Below are 7,181 nucleotides of genomic sequence, written 5' to 3' on the forward strand. Positions count from 1 at the left end.
GAGAGATATCAGTGAAACTTTGGAGGCCGCAAAGCAGGTGGCCACCTGCTTAAAAAAAACAAAAGTTAGCAGACCATAAGACGTTGAACCCAAGCGCTTGCAGTAAGGAGAGGTGAATACAGCGGGTGGGGGGATCGGGGAGGGGACACGGGGAAGACAGCTAGGTCAAGCCTCACCACTGTGGGAGCACTTGAGCGCTGGAAGCATCGGGAACCTCTGAAGGTGGGATGAAGGGTGAGGCTAAAAACGGGGGCCTGCTGGTTGTGAGTTTTTAAAATGACCAGCTGGGTCCCCAGATCTCCTCTGCCACCTGGAGCATCCAGGAACCTTCCTCACCACCCTCGCATCCTCAACCCTACCCTCCAACACAAAGTACATTCCCTGCAGACAGTGCACCAGAGAGAATCTGCAAGGTGCCATTCTGGTACAGGAAAATTAAGCCATATCCCCTCCCCACCTCATCCTCCAATCAGCTTCCAGAAGACTGCCAGCAGCCAGGCAATGATGCTCCGAGGCAGGAGAAAATTCTTCTCCGCAGAACTGACCATTCTAAGAAAAGTATCCTGTAGCTACTGACATTTTGGTGCTCCTTGATAAAACAGCCAGGACCAAGCTTATGGTGAAGCCTCGCCAGTCACCAAGCCCTACCAGGCACTTAAGTGGGTTTTTTTTTGTTTTTTTTTTAACGCACACACATAGTTTATTTATTTTCAATTAATTTAATTAATTTATTTATTTTTGGCTGCATTGGGTCTTCATTGGTGCGCACTGGCTTTCTCTTGTTGTGGCGAGCGGGGGCTTCTCTTTGCAGTGGCTTCTCTTGTTGCAGAACTTCATAGCAGCCTTATTCGCAATAGCCCCAAATTGGAAACAATTCCAATGTGCCTTCAATGGGTGAATGGTTACACAACCTCAGGTACATCTGTACCATGAACTACAACTCAGCAATTAGAAAAATATACTGTTTCTCACAACTTGGATGGGTCTCAAGGGAAAGCCAATCTCGAAATGTTGCATACAGTATGATTTGATTTATATGACATTCTTGAAATAACAAAATTATAGAGACGGAGAACAGATTAGTGGTTGCCAACAGTTAGGGATGGGGGTGTTTCTGTAAAGGAGCAGCACTAGGGAGCCTTGTGGCGATGGGACAGTTTTGTATCTTCATTGTGATGGTGGTGACAAGAATCTACATGTCATAAAATTGCACAGAACTAAGCACGCACACACACACACACACACACACACACACACACACATAAATCAGTGCATAAAAACTGATGAAATTGAATAAAGGCTGTGAATTGTACCAAAGTCAATTTCCTGGTTTTGATATTGTACCTTAGGTGTGAAAGATGTTACCATTGAAGAAGACTGGATGAAACGCACACAAAACCTTTTTTGCAACTTCCTGTGAATTTTTCATTTTTTCAAAATTAAAAGTTAAAAAAATACAGTACGATGGATTGCCATTTCACTATTAAGAATTACGATGTAAATAGCCACATAGAAGAGGAGCACAGCATACCATTGAGCGGAAAGAACAGGTTAAAAATAACACATATAATATAACACATATAAATAAATAAATAATAGAGAATAAAGACTTTGGAGTCATAGAGTGCTGGGTTCTTATTTATTTGGCTATTAGGTTATTTATTTGGCTGTGTTACCTTGGGCAATTCACTTACCCTCTCAGAGCCTCAGCGACTGAAGGAAAAGATTTGGAGGGACAAAGGAAACCACTGAATGAAACCATTTGGAATGTTTCAGGTGAGAAAACTGAGAACCCAAGAGTGTAGAAAAGACCCCCTCACAGTACGAAGGGGGAAACTGAGGCCCAGACAGTGATGTGGATTTGACCTCCAGGGTCTGGACCCTAAGACGGGGTCCCCAGGCCCTTGGCCATGCTTCTGCCAGCCATACACAGAGGGAAGAGGAGCTTAACCCCACCCTGCAGCTGGGGAAATTAAGGCCAAAGCAGAAGTGACATCCCCCCCACCAAGCACCCAAAGAGAAGCTGTGGTTTCCACCCCCTTTCCCAGGAGCAACCACCATCTTCACTTCTGCTTGCAACCTCCAACATCCCCCGCCTCATCTTTTCAGAGAGACCACCACTCACCATTACCTCACACCCTCAGCCATCTCCGTCTTTTTGCGATTTGCTATTTGGGGTCCTCTAGAAAACAGAAATCCCTTACCTGACTCTCAAGAAGGTTCCATTGACTGTGGCAAAACTGAATACCACACAAGGGTTTTCCCGGAGTTCTTCAGCAGGCCAGTGGGTAGCCGAAACGCAAACCGAGACTCCAAGTCAAGTGCTCTCTCCCACAATGCGCTGCAGCCTCCTAAAGATGGCCTGGTGGCTGGGTTGCTGCATGGATAAGGCGACAAGTGGAGAGCAGAACAGAGCCTTCAGAAGATGTAAATTTGATAACTAGTTCCAGTATTCAGCACTTGAGGTCTGACCTTAGGCAAGGAACTTGACCTTTCTGTGCTTCAGGTTTTCTCATCTGTAAAATGAGGCCAAGGTCATCTATTTCCCAGGAAGAGAGACTCAAACAACCATTTCCATGATCCACACTCCAGGGAATCTAAGGCTCTGACCCAAGGTTGCCAGCCAGGACTACACTCGGCGGGAGAGCTCGGAAGCCCTGCCTTCCTATCCAGAGCTGGCTGTGCCCACCCTCTCCCCAGCAGCACCAGTCTCCACTGAGCCACTGCATTTCTGGATAGGGCCCCGCCTGCCCCTCCCAACAGCTGCTCTTGCCAACCAAAGGCTGACGTCCCTACTTCTGGCCTCCCCCTGGCCTGGGTGAAAAGTGAACCTGTGGTCTCTGCAGGAAAGTCCTGACAGGTGCCATGATCAGCCCCATTTCACAGGCAGGGAAAAGGAGGCTCCACCAGCACCCAACAGGGGGTCTGTGACCCAGCCAGGTCCAGAGCCTTTGCCTGAGAACACACTGTCCCCAGGCTCCCTTCCAGGTCACTCAGAGGAACCGCATCTGCTCTGATTCGCCCAACATAAACTCTGTGCCAGGCCCTCACCCCTGTCACCTGAGGTGCAGGTTACTGGACTAGCCCCATTTTACAGATGAGGAAACTCAGGTGCAGAAAAGCAAAGTTCAATAACTTGCACCAGTCCACATGGGGTAGGGGGGTGGGGGGGATAAATATTTGAACCCAGCACCCAACCACTCCTTAATATAAATGCCTTTTTTCAAAAACATAGATCTGTACATTCCTGAGATTTGGGGTTGTCATCAGGGGCCCAGGAACTGGTGAAGGGAATGAAGGTGAGTCCCCACCTTGCGGCTCCACGGATGTCACCAGTCCAGCAACCACCCAGGCAGGGGCGTGCCCAGTGCCTGCTAGGGAACCCAAGGGTCAGGACAGAATCTGGAGGGAGTGGGGCATGGAAAGACCCAGACCGAGGGGCTGACCTGTGCAGCTGCTGTTGTCTCACCGCCGTCTCGCCGCCTTCTGCACGAAGAAGGGGAAGTTGGGGACCTCTGCGCTGCGGGCAGGCGACCTCCCTGCCCCTGCACTGCTCTCTGCTCTCTTCACCCAACAGCTGCACTGCAGGATCCCACTTCCCTTCTTCTGTCGCTGGAAGAAGGCTATTTGTTACTTCTGAGCTGATAGCCACTCCCAGCTCACCCCTTGATCTCACCCCCTCAGGGCCTGCAGCACTTCCTTCGGGCAGCTGCACATTTGCAGAGATGCTGGGCGTCCGTGGGGAGAGGGAGAAGGGCTGGCCAATGTGGCATCCAGCGGGGTCCAAGACCCACTCAGCTCTGTGCCCTTGGGCAAGAGACGTCACCTTTCTTGGCCTCAGTTTCCCCTTGTGTAGGAAAGGGAGAATGATCCCTGCCTGACCTAACGATCAATGAGATGGATGATGGCAAGGACCTCAGGCAAGGGCTGGGTCACGCTGCCTGGGTTCAAATCCCAGGCCCACCATTTCCTGGCTGGGTAACTTTGGGCACGTGACGGAAATTCTCTGAACCTCAGTTTCCCCTCTGTAAAATGGAGACAACGACAGTACCACTTCATGGGGTGGTGTGGGGCTTATCAAGGGTAATGCTGCAGAGTCAGCGGAAGTGCTCCGTGAAGCCCTCAGGTTTCACAGATGGGGTGCCTGAGGCCTTGGGAGGACAAGAGTTACCCAGTGCAGAGCCCTTTGGAGAAAGGGCTCACTGGGAGCAGAGCTCAGAAAACATGGCCAGAACTGTGAGGCTGGAAGGCCGGCCAGCTTCTCCTTGAGCCAGGGGTCTGGTCCAGCCTGTCCTACATCAGTCACCTCATCCACAGAACCCTAAGCAACAGGGGGAAGTGTCTGTGTGTGTTGGTGGGGAGACAGGGTGCTCTCTCTTGCCAGGGCCCCAGCCAGACTCCCTAGGAAAATTCTGACTCAAGAATGTGCTTTTCTACCCCCAGGGCTGTGATGGGGATGCAGCAACAGGGAGAAAGAAGCAGGTCCCAACATGGTCTCCCTCTTCTCTGCCCCAACACTGGAGGCCTTGCTGTATCTGCTCAAGCACAGCCCACAGGTAGCTCAGGGGGCCTCTGTGCCACCTGAGGAGGGGAGCTGCTCCTTGCAGGGCAGGGAGATTTAGGGGAGGCGCAGGCCCACCCCAGCTGCAGTGCAAAGACTTTGCAGGGACACCCGTGTGTCTGTGCCCTGACCACTCGGCCACACTCCTGCTGGGTGACTTGGACAAACTCTTGCCCTCCTCCACACTTTGGTTTTCTGTGGCCATGATGAAGCCCTTGACCTCTAGGCCCTTCCTTCCTTTCCAAGGTCTCCTGGCCACCTCTAGGGTTACAACACCAGCAGCTGCTCTCAGGGCCCAGGAGGAAGCCCTGCTCACCCCAAAAGCCCCTCTATTTTCCATCCTGGATCTGTGCTAGCCTTACTATGCACCGCCTCAATTGGGGGTGCCAGTTACATAACCCTGCCCTCCAGATCCTGGAACTCACTGCCAAGACACTCCCCAGCTCAAAAGCCAGCAGTGGCTCCCATTGTCCTCACGGTCTAGCCCCATCCAACTTCTACTTCCAGCCAGTTCGGGATGTGCTTGCCATGTTCATCCCCATCTCCCTGCTCTGTTCCTGCTCTGACACACACATACCTGTGGCACGCTAGCTCCTCTCCATCCCTTAGGGCCCAGTCCTGCCTACTCTGGGAAGCCTTTTCTGACTCCAATTCCCCTATAAAACATTCCAGATGCTTCCGCTTTAGGAGGTGTGTCAGGTCCTTGTTCAGTCCCCCTGGCAGGGAGGAAGGCAAGCCACTTCCCACTCCCCAGCCTGGGAGAGCCACACCCCAGCCCTAGTGAAGTGTCTCTCCACATGGGGGCTGCTCCCCCGGTGATCTGTGGGAGGGCAGTAAGTGGCACCCCGGACAGGCCTTTAGATAAACTACTGAGTCACACCATGAAAAAGTCATTTACTTTTCAGTCTTTCTCGATCCCGGTGGCAACCAGAAGCGCCCATTTAGAACTAAATTGTCTCTAACCTCTTTCTAACACTGCCTTCTGTCCTTTTGATTTTCATTCTTCAAACTTCTATTGGACATAGAAAACAAGACACCTGATTTTTAGTGATTTTTTATGGTGGCAAAATATGCAAGAAATTTACCATTTTAGCCATTTTTAAGTATACGGTTCAGTGGCATTAAGTACATTCATATTGCAACCATGGCCACCTTTCATCTTCAGAGCTTTTCCACCTCCAGAAACTGAAACGCTGCACCCATTAAACGCTAACTCCCCATTCCCCACTCCCTACAGCCCCTAGTAACCACCACTCTATTTTCTGTCTCTGTTTGGCTCTAGGAACCTCATTTAAACGGAATCATACAATATTTGTCCTTTTGTGACTGGCTTGTTTCACTTAACATGATGTCCTTATGGTCAATCCATGCTGTAGCATATGTCAGAATTTCCTTTCTTCTTAAGGCTGAATAATATTCCTTTGAATGTATAGAGCACATTTTGTTTATCCATTCATCCACCAACAGACACTTGGGTTGCTTCTACCTTCTGGGTATTATGAATAATGCTCCTATGAACATGGGTGTACAAATTGTATCCCTTTTTAACAGAGAGAAAGTTTCTAGCTAGACTGATGATGTTTATTTACATGACGTTTATTTTTATGACTTTCTTCTAGTTACAGCACCTGATAACAGATTTCCTATTTAGCCTAAAATACACGTCTGTCCTGAAAAAAGTGAAATGATTTAAAGAAAAACACTAAGTAAATAATAGCACAAGTGCTATATGTTGATGGCAAAAAGTGGCGGCAGAGACACAGGCCAGAGAACTGCGGAAGTGTGGGAAATACTAACACAAGCCTCAATCAAAACCCTCCTGTGCTAAATTGGGGAAAGAAACCCCTCAGGGGCCACTGGGAGGCTGACACCAGATTAGCGCTGCATCCAGAAGACTGCCAGGAGGCGTGGTTTTAGCAAAAGGAATGAGAATGGGAAAACTGCAAGTCAGATCTGGGCTCTGAGACCTCCCAGCCGTGTGACCTGAGTCTGTCACTGGGCTTCTGATCTGAGGATCACATTTCTCACTGTGAGATGGTGGTAACAACACCCAGCTCATAGGAGGGCTATAAGACTGGGTTAATTCATGTGAACTCCCAAGCCTATGGTCAACACACAGCTAGGGTCTATGAGCGGGCAGTTCTCCTCACCTCACCCCCTGCAAGAGACACCCCAGGACAGTATATTTGTTTCTTTTCTTGAGAGAGAGCCCTATTGTGATGATGTTATAATTGGAGCTTAGGTTCATCATCAACTCAGCCTCTTCCACCTTCACTATCTGTATCCCCACCTCCAGAAAACTCTGGTAAAGAACTCTAGACTCTTGGTCATGGCTGTCCTTACTGGCTGTGAAACTTTGGGTAAGGCTGAGCCAAGAGCCTCAATGAGCATTTCCCCAAGTTTAAAATGGGGATGTTCCAGTCCTCTGAGTACTCAATATCTGAATCTCTCAGGTCCAAAGTACACACAGTAAGCAAAGGCCAGCCACTGCAACATTTACAGGTTAGTTCCCTCTCAACCACAACATATCCCCACCCAGATCAGTCCCTAGCTGACTGTCAGATGCTATTAACATTTAACCACGCAAATACAAAGCAAATGGTTATGAGTGAAACTGCAA

Source organism: Leucopleurus acutus, assembly GCF_964270905.1.
Source record: "Leucopleurus acutus genome assembly, chromosome: 20".
Lineage (NCBI taxonomy): Eukaryota > Metazoa > Chordata > Mammalia > Artiodactyla > Delphinidae > Leucopleurus > Leucopleurus acutus.